The sequence below is a fragment of the Myodes glareolus genome, chromosome 8 (genome assembly GCF_982192425.1).
Source record: "Myodes glareolus chromosome 8, mMyoGla1.1, whole genome shotgun sequence".
NCBI lineage: Eukaryota > Metazoa > Chordata > Mammalia > Rodentia > Cricetidae > Myodes > Myodes glareolus.
In genome coordinates, this window is record NC_142033.1 from 3650659 (window position 1) to 3670365 (window position 19707).

At 42.6% G+C, this 19707-nt stretch overlaps 1 protein-coding gene across 1 annotated transcript in view; it reads right to left on the bottom strand.

The window, feature by feature from the left end:
- The window catches only part of Znf326 (zinc finger protein 326), a 73681-nt gene that overhangs the window by 39460 nt on the left and 14514 nt on the right, over positions 1-19707 (bottom strand). The window lies entirely within an intron of this gene.

Genomic DNA, 19707 nt, shown 5'->3' on the forward strand with positions numbered 1-19707 from the left:
CGCAGAGCAAAGAGTAGTGACAACGATCTGGTTACTCGATAGGAAGCCGGAAATTCACCTGCCAAACCAAGTTCTGGGGAAGCAGAAAATAAAACCGGAAGACCAACAAGGTGTATGACAGTAGCCCCAAATCTGAGCGAGCCATTGTTTCCTCCTCACCATGTTCCTTCTCCACCCTCATTGACTCATCTTGTTCTCCACCCGTCTCTTGATCCCCCCCCCTTTTCCCTCCTACACATGTTTTCTGTTCACCTGGGTTGAACATGTTGAGAACTGAATCCCCAATTTCCCTTCTCAAACCTGTTTATCCTCCGGTATCCTTACATCTGTTCATGACACCGTAAGCCACCCACTAATCCCAGCTAGAAGGGTGAACGTCATCCACTCAAGCCTCACCACTCCTCCAGCCTCCCACTTCCAGTCCACATACTGAGCCTTTTCATCTGCTTATTACCCCCTAAAACGTCTTGTCTGTCCCATCCTTTCCACTCCCACTGCCACTGCCTGAGTTGAGACGCTCCTTATGTCTCTGCGAAACTCTTGCATCTACTCCCTAATTAATTTCTCTGCCCTTCAGCCTCACCTGTTCTCAGCCTCCTCAGGCTGAAGTGATCCAAATGCAAATCTGAACATGCCATTCCCACAACGAAGGCATGGCGTAGATATGGTCAAAGCTGCCTAACATAGAGCGCAAACAGAAGATGGGAGCTACTGCTGACCTCTTCCTATAATTCCCTCTCCTCCCTCCCTCATCTTTCTGTCCTCCTCCCTCTCGGCTCTCTTCTTTATAAAAACTTCTTACATTATGAATATGCATTGTCTGTGTGTAAGTGCAAATGGGTGCAAGCGGCCTTGGAGGCCAGAAGAGGGCACCAGATCCCCTGTCCCGGGATTACAGGTGGCTGTGAGCTGCAGGACATGGGTACATCAGAACTAGCAGTCTCTGGAAGAGCAGCAAGCACTCTAAACCACCGAGCCATCTCTCCAGCCTGCTCTCCCCATGTTGGTTATGTTTCTGACTCTACTTCCCCAAATGTCCCTGTTCTTTTTCATGGTTCCTGACTTTGTATTAGTTCCTCGACTGGGAACCATCTGCCGTCTGATGCATCCCCAAAACAGAACTCAGAATTTCCTTTTGTAGAATACATTCCCAGACCTCATTCCTGTGTTCCAGACTTGTACTTCTCAAGCCTTCCTTTGAACACGATCCGAAGTTATTAAAACAGGTTCACAGTCAGGCCTGCTGGCTGGAGGCTGGGAATGTCCGTTCTAGCAAACTCCCAGAAGCAGCAGCAGCTAGAAAACCACACTGTAAGAGCAAGGCCTTACAGCGCTGTCTCCCTGCAGTAACTAATGTGGCTTCATGCCCTCTTCATTCAAATCTTTTGCAATTATAAGGTCTTTACACCCTTGGTGTCAAGCGCATGTGTTTCCTGAGCAAAACTCAACTCTCCCTCGACGTTTCTAATGCTTCTCTTATTATCATCTTTCTCCCAATTTACCTTCTGCCGAAAGAAGATTTTGTAACCTGAGGTCCTAAGACCTTAGTATGGCTGAAAAGTGATGAACATTTGATCACTGTCTTCTCTCTCTCTCTCTCTCTCTCTCTATCTATCTATCTATCTATCTCGTGTGTGTGTGTGTGTCTGTCTGTCTGTCTGTCTATATCACCTCCTTCCCCTCACCTTTCCTTCCTTCCCCTGGAAGAGAAAATGGCGAGATGAGGAGCTACTAAGCGCAGTCTGAGACTTGTACTTTGGGCAATATATCCATATCTCTTCTCCCATCCCCTCTTTCTCAGCCAGGAAGCTTTACTTAGACAGCTGGCCATATGGAATCACACCTGGTGTCTTAGTTACTTTTCCATTTGCTGTAAAGAGACAGCATGACCATGGCAACTTATTTTAAAAATCATTTAATTGAGGGTTTACTTGGTTTCAGAAAGAGGATCCATGGCCATCATGGTGGGGAGTTTGGCAGCAGCATGGCAGGGAGTATGTTGCTGGAGCAGTAGCTGAGGGCTTAAATCTGATCCACAAGCAAAAAGCACAGAAACTGGGCCTGTTCTGAGTTTTGAAACCTCAAAGCCCACCCCCAGGTCATACCTCCTCCTACAAGACCACACCCCGTTTTCCCTCCTAAACAGTCCAATTGGGAGCTAAACATTCAAACAAACGTGCCTGGGGGGCACCCTCATTCAAACCACCACACCCTGCACTCCACAAGAAGTCCTCGGTCATTCCTACATTATTATTTATTTATTATTATTTATTCAACAAATTCTGAGCCCTGCATCTTATGGCATTATTCCTTGCCTCCTAGGGTTCAGGTAGGCTCCCTCTCTATTAGGCTCAATAATTAAGGGCCCAATCCTTTGCACAAAGCCATATGCCATTTTATCTTCTGTATATTTTACAGCAGATAACAGGTTAATGAGTTACAGAGCAGCAAGTCTATTAAAAAGAAATGGGGGCTGGACTTTTTATGCACAGAGGCACAAAGGACGTGGGGGTTGAAGTCAAGCAGAGGCTACAGGGACGAGGAGGAAACGAGAGGTTACATCTAGGACCTGTTCCGAGGGGAATTACATCAGAGAAGCTACAGCCTTGAACCCGAGATGTTCAGAGTCCTCTGTCCCTCTGCTTCCAGCCTCTGCCTCCACGGCAACACTCGGAACAGCTGCCGCGCCTGTGAGCAAACCAGCCTTCTCCTGTGGCGACACCTTTGACCCTTCATCTGTCTCCTTCCCTTCCTCTTCTGCTCTTCAAGTTCACTATAGATCATGGCCTCTCTCTAAACATCTCCGGGAAGTCTTGGTCAGAATCCCACGTGCACAATTCCACAGTAGGATTCCTGTTACCTCTTATGAGTATGCTATAACCCTGCCTGGCACCTTCTTCATACTTTTTCCCTTAGATGGCCTACTTGTCACCACGAATGCTGAGGAGCATTTACCAAATCTTCTTACAAAGACTAGAGGACATTGGATCCCCAAAACTAGAGTTAAAGATGGTCGTGAGCCATATGATGCTGGCATTGGCAACGAAGCCTGAGTCCTTTGGAAGAGTCCTGAGTACTCTCACCGGCTGACCCATCTCTCCAGCCTGACGGAAATGTGTTTTATACCTAAGACTTACTTGAAGCTTCTCCCTCATGTTAATATAGGACTTTAAAAGGATGCAGGAGTCTCCAAAAGTTGGAAGGAATGATAACAAAGTAATTAATTTTGTTACACCCTAAATAAGTATTAAAAGCACTTTTCATGTACTATCTGCCTATGATGTGTGTACTTCCATCACCCCCAGTTTATCAATGAGGTAACCTTCCTGCACAAGATACCCAGCCAACAAAGCACAGGGCAAAGAGTCAAACGCAGTCAGCCTGGCCCTCGAGCCCACACTCAGGTGTTCATCATCACCAAGTGCATTTCTACTGTGTTCTGCGGATCAGCTGTTATATACAAGGAACTTTTTAAATTAGAATACACTTACATCAGGACTGGAGAGATGGCTCAGCAGTTAAGAGCCCTGGCTATTCTTCCAGAAGACCTGAGTCCAATTCCCAGCAACCTCACGGTGGTTCACAACCATGCATAGTGGGATCTGGTGCCCTCTTCCAGCATAAAGTTGTACATGCAGATAGAGCACTCGTATACATAAAGTAAATAAATCTTTAAACTATATCTGGAATTACATCATTTTTCCTGTCCCCTTTCTCCTTGCCAATCACTCCCATGTACTCCTCCTGGCTCCCTCCCAAAATCATGGCCTCTTCCCCCCGGGAAGACTATTTCTCTCAATCCCGGCATCCCCCAGTTTTTCATAGTGCCTTGTCCATGGAGAGGGTCCGGTGAGACGTCCTCCTTTCGTGTTTACACGTCTACTAGTGTTCTACTGCTTCAGGTACTGGTTAGACAGCCATCTTGTTGAGGTGGCGCTTCCCTGTCATTTCCCACAGCAGCTTTCCAGCCCCTCCTCTTCCCGAATGTGCCCTGAGCTTTATTTAGGTGGAGGTATTATAGCACAGATGTCCCAGTGAAATTAGATGTCCCACGATCACTTGTTCTCCGCATTTGTCCAGTTGTGATTTTCTGTGTGGTCTCCAGTTGCGAAGGTGAGCATGTTTGATGCAGGGCGAGAACTCCGTCTATCTGTGGTTATGAAGACAGAGAAGCAGACTGGAGTTAGGGATTGCATGAGTTGAAAACCGTTCAGTAGTGGTGGTGATATGTTCTCTATGGTCCATTGCCTCAGATGGCACCAGCCATGACTTCCCTCCTAGGGAATGGGCTCACTGGACTAAAGACTCCAACTGGACAGACGCTGGTCGCTAAGATATGAGTGCTACCATTGCATCTTTAGGGTTTCCAGGCCATCACTGTGGATCATGGTCATTGCAGCTGGGTAGAAATATTGGCTAGGCTTTCTATTGCTGTGACGAGATGCCATGACCACTGCAACTCTTATACAGGAAGCCATGTAATTGGGGCTATCTTACAGTTTCAGAGGTTCAGTCCATTAGCATCAAGGCGGGACTTGCAGCATGCAGGAAGATACGGTGCTAGAGAAGGAGCTAAGAGTCCTACATTTTGCAGATAACAGGAAGTGAACTGAGACACTGAGTGGTATCTTGAGCATATATGAGACCTCAAAGTCTGTCCCCACAGTGACACATTTCCTCCAACAAGACCAAACCTATTTCAACAAGACCACACCTCCTAATAGTGCCACTCCCTTTTAGGGCCATTTTCTTTCAAACCACCACATAGCACTCCCTGACCCCCAAAAGCTTATAGTTGTATAATAGTACAAAAGTGCATTCAGTCCAACTTCAAAAGTCCCCATAGCCTATCACAGTCTCAACAATGTTTTCATGTCCAAAATTCAAAGTCTCTTCTGAGATTCATGCAATCTCTTAACTATAATCCCCTGTAAAATCAAAATCAAAAAGCAGACCACGTACTCCCAGTATATAATGGCATAGGATATGCATTTCCATTCCAAAATACAGGGAAAGGAGCATAGTAAGAAATACTGGACCAAAGCAAGACTGAAAACCAGCCGGGCAGACTCCAAACTGCATCTCCGTGTCTGGTGTCAAAGCACTCCTCAGATCTCTAGCTTCTTTCAGCTTTGCTGACTGCAACACTCCTCTTTCTCTTGGGCGGTTTCTACTCCTCGTTAGCTGCTCTCTTTGGCAGTTATCACATGGCTCTGGTCTCTCCAACATCTCGGGGTTTCTAAGACAATCCAGGATCCAACTCCACAGCTTCCACAATGACCTCCCTAGGCCTCCATTCAGGGAACCCCTGACACATGCCTGTCCTCAGCGGATTTCCTTAGTCACAGAGGCAGATTCCATAGCCCCTTTCTTCTACCTGCCTGCCTTCTCAGTGCTGGGATTAAAGTCCTGCACCACCACACTCAGCTCTAAGCTCTTCTTTAATTCCTTTTCACAAATTGGAAATGTAGCTGGGTGGGATCTTTCCCCGAGGTCACCACTCCCTTAATTCCATTTCTTAATCTGTTTATCTCCTTGAACACAGGATTTAGCTCCACTCCACTTTCTGGTGCTCCTTTATTCCTCAAATATTTTTCCTTGGTCAGCTTGCTTTTCACTATATATCTGCATTAGAGTTAACATTATAACCACACAATAGTTTATACTAGGTTGTTTTGAGATTTCCTCTGCTAAGGGAATTAATACAAATTGTTCACTTTATCCTCAGGCAAACTTTTCAGACAAAGGCAACAAACAAACAGCCTCATTCTTCACCAAAATATCACAAGAATGATTTCTACACAACATACTAAAATTCTTCTCCTCTGAAACCTCTTCAGCCAGCCCCCACAGTTCAAACCACTCTCAGCACCACAGCACCACTGTCTTCCATGCTCCTGACTAGCATGGCCCATTAAGCAGGACTTAAATCATTCAACTGCTTTCCTAACCCCAACTCCCAAAGTCCACATTCCTCCAAAAAAAAAAAAAAAACAAAAAAAAAACAGGGTCAGGCCTCTCACAGAAATAGCTGAAGCACAATTAATAAAAGCTCAGAGACTGAAATTGGGGTTCAACCTGAATATTCAAAAAGTCAAACAGCCAGCCACCAACCCTTTCCTCTGTCTCAGTCTGAAATGGCGTTCCTGCCTCAGGAATCTCAGAATGAGACTGTGTGTGAGAGTTGTCTCCTCCCATTTTATATTCCTCTCTAGGGCTGGGATTAAAGGCATGTGCTGCCCGGTTTCTATGGCAGCTACTGTGGCTAGTGGGATTAAAGGTGTGTGTCCACTGCCTGGCTGTAAGGCTGGCCGGTGTGGCTGTTTGACTCTATTTTAGGGTTTCTATTGCTGTGAAGGGGCACTATGACCACTACAACTCTTATAAAGGAAAACATTTAGTTGAAGTGGTGGCTTACAGTTCAGAGGGTCAGTCCATTTTCATCATGGTGGGATATGGCGGCATGCAGGCAGACATGGTGTTGGAGAAGGAGCTGAGAGTCCAACATTTTGCAGGCAATAGGAAGTGAACTGAGACACTGGGTGGTATCTTGAGCATATATGAGACCACAAAGCCCACCCCCACAGTGACACACTTCCTCCAGCAAGATCATACCTACTCCAACAAGACCACAATAGTGCTATTCCCTTTGGGGGGGACATTTTCTTTCAAACCACCACAATGGGAGAAGTTCCCAAGGTACCCTACTGCTTGAGACCACCCTCATGTTTGTCTCCCTAATGTGGCAGTCCATCACAGCTCTCACCAGGAAATTGGGAGCAAATTGGCTGGGACATCTGTCAACTCCAGCTGACCGTGAGCATAGACAAGGCTCGGGGCTGGAGACATGGCTCAGTATGAAAGAGCAAAGGCTGTACAACTGTGAGGACCAAGTTCAGCTCCCAGCACCCACATAAACGTCTGGGCAGACCATGAACACCTGTACCCCCAGCTCTGAGGGATCTGACTGTCCTCTTCTGGGGTCTCTGCATACACACAAGGGCACAGACACCAGACACGTACACACACAAATAAAACTGAAAAATTAAAAATAATCGATGAGCAGGCCTCTCCAATGAATTGGTTTATTTGCCGTAATATCTAAGTCTTGCTAAGGAGGTCACCCCACTTGCTGTGGGTCCACTACTGAGACCCCTGAAAGTGAAGATTGCTTCTTGCTGTTGTCAGCTCCATAGCAATGTTTTCGGCACCTTGAGACATTGTCTAATATGTTTGTTGAATAAATAGAAAGGACTCAGGACCAGTTCCTATATCCCTCATTGTACATTAAGGGCAGACTTAGAAATGTAAGTACAGGCACATACAACACCTAATTGTAAAGACCTTTCCTACAAGGAACAGAAAGATGCACCACCCTAGAGTGGCCAGCAGAGGGCACTCCACACCAAACGTAGTGAAGGTGTTCGTCCTGCTTTACAATGCCCTCAAATCAGAGGAACCCACCCATGCAGAGAATGGCTAGGATGAGCTGTGTTCCCCACCGGCGGGCCTTTCTCTTTGAGTGCAGTCACAGACATCAAAGTCCCTATTTGCCTCACTTCATCAGACGTCATTCTTCGAGCTTATTTTTTTAAAAACGCAACAATGCAAACTCTGTTAAGGTGACATGTTTGAGGTTCAAGATACAAAACCGCACATGGAACTTGGCAATTACTTTGTTAACAAAACATTTGAAAGCCTAAGACACAGAATAAGATGGGGAAACGGTAGCTTTTGTTCTGATTTTCCATGCGCATGCGCACACTTACCGTACATGCTCGAAGACGGAATATACATGTATTTGACACAAGCTACAACGTTTACTGACACCTGTAATTAGAAAGTTTTATTCAGTCAAATACTCTGACTCTGAAAATACAGCGGAAAGGGCTCTTGGCTACTAAAACCTGCGCTGTTGACTGTGGGTTTTCCACTCTGCGTTCCTCCAGTGCGTTTTCAGAGGTGTCTGTACTCATTGGTGCCCCAAAGATTCTGACTTGATGGTGAACATAAAACTGTCACCAGGGTACCACTGTTTGCAAGACGGTTGAAAGAAATGATATTTTGTGTTTCTGTAACTTGCACTTGATAATGTCGAGTCTGGAAAAAGAAAATCTTATAGAAACTGAGGAGCCGCAGGTGACCAAACCCAGCGGGTTATTGGTGGGAAACTGTGAGGAGCTAGGTCGAGGCTGGTACAGACACGCGAGCCTCTAACAGCTCTGAGTACTGGCTCTGCTCCAGTGTTCCTTCTAAGGGCCCTGAAGCCCTTGGGAGGTAATTAGTAATGATAGCAAAGGGCTTTTAAACTTGAAATATGTTGTGTAAATGCTAAGCCCAGCAAACACACAAAGGATTTGCATTTCTCAACCAAAGACAATCTGAGACATCTTTTAGCCAATTTATCTTTTGCAACTGAAATCTCTCTAACCTTTAATCTGAGGAAAACAAAGGGAGGTACTTTAATGGATTTCCTACAAATCAAAGTCCTAAGAAGATTACCTCCTTCATGATTTCAGACATGGTGTTCTGTTTCAAAAAAAATTCCAGGTTTTAATGTGGGTTGTTTGTGTGATGTCTGGGCGGTTTGCTTGCTCAGAGGTAAGGTTTGCCCAGAAAATCGTCAGACTAGGTGATCCAGGAAAAACCAACCTACACCAATTTTGGTTGTCTCTATTTTGTTTATTAAAATTTTTTTAAAAGAATTTTTGGTCTGTTCTTTTGTTATCATAGTGTTTGCATCAAAGCCCATAGCAATAGTAGCAGGTTTTGCCTTTCTTTCTCTTCCTTCTTTTCTTCCTTCCTTCCTTCCTTCCTTCCTCTTGTTTCGTTTTGGTTTTTGTTTGTTTTTTGAGACAGAGTTTCTTTGTGTAGCCCTGGCTGTCCTGGAACTTTATTTCTAGACCAGGTTGGACTTGAACTCACACAGATACATCTGCCTCTGCCTCCTGAATGTTGGGACTAAAGGTGTGCGCCACTAAAGGTGACACAGGTTTCTCTAAGAGCCTAATATTAAATATTTAATATCTTTCCCGCTTTAATTTTACATTACTCTGTCAAGACAAGAAAGTTGCTAAACTCCAGCTCCTTGAAGCCAGGCAGAATCCCACAATTAGTTGGCCTCCGTCACAGCAGTGGCTTTGCTTGTCCTACCATATAAGCAGATCTAGGCCCTAGAAGGATGGGAGCAGGTTTAACTGTTTGTAAAAAGTGTACTATAAAAATGATGACCTGTTATCAGCCAGGTTACAAAGTAGAGATGGAGGCAGGGAAGGGACCTTTTCTTTAAGAAAAAGCAAAACATAATTTCAGAAGAATCACAGTTCGTAGATTCCCCCCAGCCCCCCTGCCCCCCCAGCCCTCCTAGAGGAATGGGTGAAATCAACAGGAGCTTCCGCTCCCGCAGGGATGGTGCCCCAGCCAGGAGTGGACGAAGGCTGACGCCACCGCCAGGATGGGAGAACCTGATGAGCCTGGAATCATTTTCCAGGACAGAAGTGCTCAGGAATCCGATTGCCATAAAGGCCAGCTCTGGTGGCTTCCGTAAAAGTCAAAACACCAAATTACAATGGCACAAGAGAAGAAAACAGTACCATTTCCCAAAGGAAGGAATCAGGAAGAACTGGGTCAATACTCTCATTATTAGTATTCTGACTTTTGACCGCTTTCTTTTTTTCCCCCTTCCTGGCTTTTTGACGTCAGTGTTTACAGGGGTTTTACACATATGTCTGTGTTCAGGTACACTCACCTGACTGTGTTCTTTTGAGAACACTACATTTGCATTTTAGACAGGCTTCTGTCAATTAAGGAAAAATAATCCAGTCAGGTGTGGTGGCACATGCCTTTAATCCCAATACTCAGGAAGGCAGAGGTAGGAGAATTGCTGAGTTCAAGGAAAGCCTGGTCTACAAAGTGAGTTCTAGGACAACCAGAACACAGAAACCCTGTCTCAAAAAACAACATCATCAACAACAACAAAAACAAAAACAAAAAAAAAACAACGGAAGAAGAACAGGAGGAGAATGAGGAGAAAAAATAACCCCATATAAATGGACGGTAGAGATCTGATGTGTTCCCTTTCCCCTATATTTCCCTATTAAACCCCATTGTAAAATTAAGATTTAGGGGCTGGACGGACGACTGTGAAGTTAAGGGCACATGTTGCTCTGTTCCAGAGGACCAGAGTTTGGCTCCCAGCACCCACATGGTGGCTCACAACCATCCACTGCAGGGAGTTTGACATCTTTTGATTCACACAAATATGCTCAAAAGAAGACATTCATATACAGAAAAAAAAACCCTAAAAAGGAATATTTTTAAAATGAGAATTTAAGACAGCACTTAAATCTCAGAGTCACTGCTTGAGGACACAGAAACACAGCAAATTCTGTTACCCAAGGCCAAAGGAAAAGGGTCTGTTAACCAGCAGAATAGCCTAGCACACAGCCGACCGTTTTCAGGGGATTGAAGTTCCATGTGTTCTCGTCACTAAAGCTGGACTACCCACTCTTCCTCCCGCTCTCAAAAAAACAATTCATGGACTTTATTAAAACTAAAAGCCTTTGCCCTTTGGAAGAGACATTTTAAAGAGAAAAAGGGGCCAAGGTGGGAGAGACGGCTCAGCAGGTAAAACACTGGTCGTACAAACACGAGCACATCGATTTAACCCCCAGCACCAAGGAAAATCCAGGGACAACAGTGTGTGCCTGGGATCCAGAAGTTAGGCAAGCAGAGTCAAGACAATCCCTGGTGGTTGCTGGCTGGCCAGCCTAGCTGAACACTGAGCTCCAGGTTCAGTGAGAAACCCTGCTGCAACAACAGCAACAAAAAAGGCAAACAGCAACTGAGCAGACCGCCTAACATAAACACGTGTGATGTGGGAAGTATTTCTGAATATGTGTTGCTTTTAGTGGTTAATGAATACAGAAGCTGCTTAGGCCTATGACAGGGCAGAATAGAGCTAGGCAGGAAAACTGAACTGAATGCTGGGAGAAAGAAGGCAGAGTCAAAGAGAGAAGCCATGTAGCCCCCACAGGAGACAAACACCACATGCTGAATGAAAACTTACTGGTAGACCACAACTACGTGGCAATGCACAGATTAATAGTAATGGGCTAATTTAAGATATAAGAGCTAGCCAATAAGAAGCATAAGCTATTAGGCCAAGCAGTATTGTAATAATACAATTTCTGTGTGGTTATTTGGGGTCTGGGCAGCCAGGAATGAATGAGCAGCCTCTGCCAACAGAATTGGTGCCAACATGGGTAACTACATCCTGAGAAAGCTTGGAAAGGAATTCTAGACACAAAAGAACAGAGTTAAGCATGGCTTCTTGGTAGCTGGCATTTATTTTTCAGATGGCCTCTGTTTGCTGGCCGTAAGCAGGCATGCCGTGGCTCCTTTAAGAGAAGGCTTACTGACTCAGCATAAGAAACGACAGCTTCCTGGTTCATGCTGCCAGCACTAACTCTGACTCTTTCAGGAGACTGAGCACTTAAACAGGTTTTGTGAGCAGCATGCTACTACTTGCTTAATGGAGACAGACCCGCTGTGACCCTGGAGCTGGGGCAGCGTACAGGGCTTTCAAAGGCAGAACACATGCCTCTGCCATGTTGGACTGGGCAGAGACAACAGGCAGGGTGGCAGAGTTGGCCCTAGACACGCCCACTTAACATTTGAAAAACAAAACAAAAAAAGTCCTCCTGGTCAAAAATGATTACAGAAATGCAATAAAGACAGATTCAGATGGAAAAGACCTCTAAATAGGTCACAGTGCTGGATAAATGGACGTAGGCTTGGGAAAGAAAAGAAATAATTATTAATAGAAGTAAAAGTTTTTTTTAAGAGAAAAAAACTTTACTTGCAAGAAGTAAAGAAAAATAAACCACATAAAGATGGAAAATGCACAGAGTCTGGATTATGTATATTACTGTTTTTTCTTTGAATATTTTGACTGTGAAGGAGCTAAGTACAGAGAGGCATTTCATTGTATGAGCTGCTAAGCTAAACCAACACATATATTTTAAAGGTATCTTGACATAAAAATATTTGGGTCTAAGGATATGTTGCTTTGGAAAAGAGGTTCTGTTTTTGTTTCCACAGAGGATGAGAACCTGTGGATTCCTTCCAGACTACTGTGGTTTGATGGACCAAGACCCCCACCACCACCAAAAGTCACCATGAACACCCAAAATTACTTTGCCCAACAAAAAACAGAAAGTAGTTTGGAGAAAACAACACCCAAATTTACCCAATAATTGTTTATAAATGTTTGTTTACATTTAAAGTGGGATGCGCTATAGAAATGGATACTTTGCATTGGTATGGATCTTGGTTCATTGATACAAATTTAAGGTCAATTTTGCTATATGTGTATTTCTGCTCTTGATTAAGGTATTGTGTTTGTGGAGCTCATTTTAAAATGTAATGTGTAATTAAGAAATATAGATTAATAGATAATCATCTATTTTAGTCAAGCTTGTAGTTAAGTTAGTTAGGTTTTCTAGATATATAGAGATATATTTCAGTTAGATAGGTATTCTTAAAACCTTCCAAAGACTACAGAATATGGCATTTAAAATGTTTTAAAAACTTAGGACTTTTCATGACAATGAGACACATCTGCTCCTGGCAGCACCTCATCAAAGAGGCTCCTTATGGAGTTGGTTAGCCATTTGGGCAAGAAATTGCTCTTGCCTGGACTGCTTGATATTATACTGTAGGAACTGGACATGTAGGATCCACAGAAAAATGACTGCTGAAGTTGCCTGAAGAACATGAGATCGTCCTTCAGCATTCCTGCTTCATGAAAGAACTGCCAGATATTTTGAAGGACACAGAAGACAAACTGACTGACAAACTGCCAATATAGGCGGAACTGTCTTTGAAATTTCCTGCTTCATGGAAAAGTCTGCTGGATACTATAGACCTGTAGGCTGAAGATGGATGCCCCAACATTACAGAAGAACTTCGGGTGACTGTCCAGGCGGCAAGATGTCTCTGTCAATTCTAGAGTTTGGAAGTTGCTTACAATACATTTCCTGTTTACTTAGGTAATAGTATAGCCTTCTGGAGTCTTTGATGGAATTGAAGAATAGATAGTTATAATTATAGTTTTCCTTAGTTATGATAAAAGATAAAGTAGATATAAATATTGTAACTGTAATTCTTGCTTGATAACTGTTTCGCATATGTAATTTTACTATGTTAAAATTAAAACCTTTCTTTTTATTTAGACAGAAAAGGAGAGATATGGGAAGTCCTTCTGTCTATGTGTTGCTTTTATTGATTAATGAATAAAAAAGCTCTTGGGCCAATGACAGGGCAGAATAGAGCTAGGAGGGAAAACTAAACTGAATACTGGAAGAAAGAAGGTAGAGTCAAAGAGAGAAGCCATGTAGCCACTGCTGGAGACAGACACTGGAGATGGGACGGAAACTTGCTGCTATTCCACAGCCACAGGGTGATACACAGATTATTAGAAATGGATTACTTTAAGATATAAGAGCTAGCCAATAAGAAGTGTAAGCTAGTAGGCCAAGCAGTATTGTAATAATACAGTTTCTATGTGATTATTTCGGGTCTTGGTGGTTGGGAATGAACAAGCAGCCACTGTCAACATGCATGTATACATGTATATACACATACTTGCACATACAGAAATAAATCAATTAAGTAGAAAGGCAGTCCCTAGTCTGGGATAAAATATTTGCAATGAATACATCTGCCAAATGACTCATATTTGAAATTTATGAAAAGCAACCTACTTCTTTAATTTGGCAACTGTCTTTGTTACTGTTCTATTGCTGTGGAGAGACTCCATGACCAAGGCGACTCTTATAAGAGAAAGGATTTAGTTGTGGGCTTGTTTACAACTTCAGGTTAGTCCATGACTATCATGGCAGGAAGCAGACAGGCATAGCACTGGAGCAGTAGCTGAGAGCTTTACACCGTAATCCGAAGGCAGCAGGGAGAGAGAGAGAGAGAGAGAGAGAGAGAGAGAGAGAGAGAGAGAGCCTGTGCTGTGCCTGGCATGGACCTATTATAAACCCCGGAGCCCAGCCCCAGTGACACACCTCCTCCAACGAGGCCACACCTTCTAATCCTTCCTAAACAGTTCACTAACTGGGAACCAAACATCAAACATTTGAGCCTCTAGGGGCCGTTCTCATTCAAACCACACAGCAGCACAGTTAGACAGGTTCATAAGCTAGAGCAATGGTCAAAGGTTACGACAGATGCTCACCATCATTGGTCGTGGAGATGCAAATTCAAGCTAGGATCCAACAGATGACCGAAGTGAGATCCAGGGTCTATACAGAACTCTCCACACAAATGATGCCATGTAAAATGATGCAATCACCATGAAAAACAATTGAGGATTTGCTTATCGTGCTGGTTAGGGCTTTTGTTTTGGAGTTGGTTTGTTCTGCCATTTGACACAAGCCAGGCTCATCTGGTAACAAGGAACATCAGTAGAGAAAATGTGTTCATTAGATTGGGCCATAGGCAAGTCCTTGGGGACATTTTCTTGATAAGTGATTGTTGTGGGAGGCCCTGGCCCACTGCGGATGGCACCATGCCTGGGCAGGTGGTCCTGGGGTATAGAAGAAAACAAACTGAGAAAGAAAGGAGACACAAGCCAGTAGTCAGGGTTCATCCATGCCTTCTGCTTCAGTTTCTGCATCTAGAGTTCCTGTCCTGAGTTCCTGCCCCTTGGTGATGTCTGTGTCCTGAGCTTTGTGAGTTGAAATAAACGCTTCCCTTCCCACACTATCTTTGATCATGGTATTTTATCACAACACTAGAAACAGAAGAAATGTGTGAGATTCTTCCCCAAGAGACATAAAAATATGTCTCTCCAAAGATTCATAGTAATAGTAATATTTGTATTAATGTAGTATTAATAACATAATATCTGCTTAATTCAACTTAAAAATGTAATTTAATTTAATAATATAATAACATAATAATTTAATATAATAATATAATGTTAACATTTGTGATAGCAAATTAGAAATAATCTATAAACTTATCAAATGAATGAATAAGTAAATTGTGGTACATCTATACAAAGAAATGTCAATAAGCAATAAAAAGAAATTAGCTACTTATAAAGATGTCAGCATAGATGTATTTTTAAAACATATCATGTAGAAGAAGCCAGACTCAGAAAACGCTATGCTATTATATAATTCCTCACATATGAAATTCCTATAGAAACAGACACAGAGCAGAGATAGGGCTGATGTTAGCTGATGTTAGCTGCAACGGACATGAGGTAACGTTCTGGGCAGGGAGGAGGCGCTCTATGGCTGAAGCTGGGCTCAGACTCACCAGATAACACAGCTAACCTCAAACTCTGGATCCCGCCTCTGCCTCCTGAGTGCCAGGGCTACAGTGCCATTGTTCTGAGCATTTGGAGGCTTGCTGAGATGACAGAAACTTCCTACAGTTTAATCGGAATATAGGTTATGTAGATGGATACATTTATCAAAAGTCATGCTGCATATATTTTGTGGTATCAGTTTGTTGTATATAGAATGTTTTCAATAATGCTGACTTAGATAATATAATTTATCACCGGGCGGTGGTAACACACACCTTTAATCTTAGCACTTAGGAGGCAGAGGCAAGCTAGTCTCTGAGTTTGAGGCCAGCCCGGTCTACAGAATGAGTTTCAGCTCAGGCTCCAAAGCTACACAGAGAAACCCTGTCTCATTTTTTTTAAAAAAATTATCTTTTAAAAAGTAAAATCTTAGAAGTGGTAATGTATCACTATAGAACTGATTATAATAACAAATGTTGCTAAGACTGCAGGCAGGGAGTCTTCTGACCAGCGAGGGGCTCTGATCCTGTGGAGGGGTAAGTGTGTTGACCGCCATACAAGTCCGGTTAGGGAACACACAATATTCCCGCCATCCTTATCTCCCTGGCTACTCCAAAGGGGCAGCTTCCCCCAGCTAATCCCTCTCTCCTGCTACGCCATCCCAGCTTTCGGCCTGGAACCCCTCCCCTCCCCTCTCCCTTTTTCGGGGCTTAAATTCCTCCATCTCAGCCGGGGTGGGCACCGCGGGTCGGGACAGGTGGTGAGTGCAAAGGGAAGGAAGTCCCTTTGTTCTAATAGCCTGCCTGCAGCAAGCTAAGGCTGCAGGCAAAGTGATGCCTGGATAGCAAGGGGCACTAATCCAGTAGAAGAAGACCCAGCGGAGGGAAGAGCCATTGGAGAGCATCTGAAGGAAGAGATGGGCAGGCGCCAAGGCAAGAATTCCTCCAACAATCTGAAAAACAACATGAAAACACCAGATCCCAGCGATCTTACAACAGAAGGACTTGAACGCCCTATTCTGGAAGAAGTGGAAAACAGTGTCATTATGAAAGCAATAGAGTCTCTTAAACAGGGTATGAATAACTCACTTAAAGAAATAGAAGAGAAATATAACAAAAAGATGGAAGAAATGAGTAAAGAAATGGAAGACAAATATAACAAAAAGTTTGAAGAAATGAGTAAATTCGTAAATGATACCTTGGGAAACCAAGAAAAAACAATCAAACAGGTAATGGAATCAGTTCAAGAATTGAAAACTGAAATGGAGGCAGTGAAGAAAACACAAACCAAGGGCCGGCTGGATATGGAAAATCTAGGTAAACGAACGGAAACTACAGAATCAAGCATAACCAATAGAATACAAGAGATAGAAGAACGAATCTCAGATTATGAAGACACCATAGAGAAAATAAATGCCCTGACCAAAGAAAACAGCAAATCCAACAAATTCTCATCACAAAACATTCAGGAAATATGGGACATAATAAAAAAACCAAATCTAAGAATAATAGGAGTAGAAGAAGGAGAAGAATTGCAGATCAAAGGTCCAGAAGATATATTCAACAAAATTATAGAAGAAAACTTTCCCATCCTAAAGAGGGATATTCCTATGAAGGTGCAAGAAGCATACAGAACACCGAATAGACTGGATCAGAAAAAAACATCCCCTCGCCATATAATAATCAAACACAAAGCAGTCAGATTAAAGAAAGGATATTAAGAGCTGCAAAGGAAAAAGGTCAAGTAACCTATAAAGGTAAACCTATCAGACTTACACCAGACTTCTCTATAGAAACCATGAAAGCCAGAAGGTCCTGGATAGAGGTACTGCAGAAATTAAGGGACCATGGATGCAAGCCCAGACTACTTTACCCAGCCAAGCTTTCGTTCACTATCAACGGAGAAAACAAAATATTCCAGGATAAAAACAAATTTAAACAATACGTAACTACTAATCCAGCCTTACAGAGAATATTAGAAGGAAAATTACATCCCAAGGAATCCAACATTGCCAACACTGACTACAATAATTCAGACATCTAGCGACTCTTCACTAGCACAATTCAAAGAAGGAAAACACATACACTCTATTACCCCCCCCAAAAAAAATGACTGGAGTCAACAACCAATGGTCATTAATATCTCTTAATATCAATGGACTCAATTCACCTATAAAGAGGCACAGACTTAGAGATTGGATACGAAAACAGGATCCAACATTCTGCTGTTTACAAGAAACACACCTCAACCACAAAGACAGACACCTACTCAGAGTAAAGGGTTGGGAAAAGGTTTTCCAAGCAAATGGACCTAAGAAACAAGCGGGTGTGGCCATTCTAATATCTAACAAAATCGACTTCAAACTAAAATCAATCAGAAGAGATGGAGATGGACATTTCATACTCATAACAGGAACAACTCATCAGGAAGAAGTCTCAATCCTGAATATCTATGCCCCTAATGTAAAGGCACCCACATATGTAAAAGAAACTCTTCTAGAACTCAAGGCAGTCATCAAACCACACACGCTAATAGTAGGAGACTTCAACACTCCTCTCTCACCAATGGACAGGTCAATCAGACAGAAACCAAACAGAGAATTAAGAGATTTATTGGAGGTATTGAATCAAATGGACTTAACAGACATCTATAGAACACTCCACCCAAATAGGAAAGAATATACCTTCTTCTCTGCAGTTCATGGAACCTTCTCGAAGATTGATCACATACTCGGTAACAAAGCAAACTCCCACAGATACAAAAAAATATTAGTAACCACCTGTGTCTTGTCAGATCACCATGGAATAAAGTTAGAATTCAACAACAATGCTACCCCCAGGAAGTCAACAAACTCATGGAAGTTGAACAGTCAACTACTAAATCACCCCTGGGTCAAGGACAAAATTAATAAAGAAATTAAAGTCTTCCTTGAATTTAATGAAAACAAAGACACAACATACTCAAACCTATGGGACACTATGAAAGCAGTGCTAAGAGGAAAGTTCATAGCAATAGGTGCCCAAATAAAGAAAACGGAGAAAGCACACATTGGAGACCTAACAGCACACTTGAAAGCTCTAGAAAAAAAAGAAGCTGATTCACCCAGGAGGAGTAGAAGACTGGAAATAATCAAACTGAGGGCTGAAATCAACAAAATAGAAACAGAGAAAACAATCCAAAGAATCAATGAATCAAAAAGCTGGTTCTTGGAGAAAATCAACAAGATTGACAAACCCCTATCCAAGCTAATCAAACGGCAGAGAGAGCACATGCAAATTAATAGGATCAGAAATGAAAAGGGGGATATAACCACAGACACAGAGGAAATTCAGAGAATCATTAGATCTTACTACGAAAGTTTATATGCCACAAAGTTGGAAAATGTAAAAGAAATGGACATTTTTTTAGATAAGTACCATATACCAAAGTTGAACCAAGAACAGGTGAACAATCTAAACAGACCTGTTAGTCGTGAAGAATTAGAAGCAGTTATCAGAAATCTCCCTGACAAAAAAAGCCCAGGACCAGATGGTTTCAATGCAGAATTCTACCAGAACTTCCAGGAAGAGCTAATACCTATACTCCTTAATGTATTCCATAACATAGAAACAGAAGAGTCATTGCCAAACTCCTTTTATGAAGCTACAGTTACCTTAATACCAAAACCACATAAAGACACAACCAAGAAAGAGAATTACAGGCCAATCTCACTCATGAACATCGACGCGAAAATTCTCAATAAAATCCTGGCAAACCGAATCCAGGAACACATTAGAAAAATCATCCATTATGATCAAGTAGGCTTCATCCCAGAGATGCAGGGCTGGTTCAACATACGCAAATCTATCAATGTAATCCATCATATAAATAAACTGAAAGAAAAAAACCATATGATCATTTCATTGGATGCTGAAAAAGCATTTGACAAAATTCAACACCCATTTATGATAAAGGTGTTGGAGAGACTGGGGATACAAGGATCATACCTAAATATAATAAAAACAATATACAGCAAGCCGACAGCTAACATCAAATTGAATGGAGAGAAACTCAAAGCCTCTCCACTAAAATCAGGAACACGACAAAGCTGTCCACTCTCTCCATACCTCTTCAATATAGTGCTTGAAGTTCTAGCAATAGCAATAAGACAACATAAGGATATCAAGGGGATTCGAATTGGAAAGGATGAAGTTAAACTTTCGTTATTTGCTGACGATATGATAGTGTACATAAGTGACCCCAAAAACTCTACCAAAGAACTCCTACAGCTGATAAACACCTTTAGTAACATGGCAGGATACAAGATCAACTCCAAAAAATCAGTGGCCCTCCTATACCCAAAGGATAAAGAAGCAGAGAGGGAAATCAGAGAAACATCA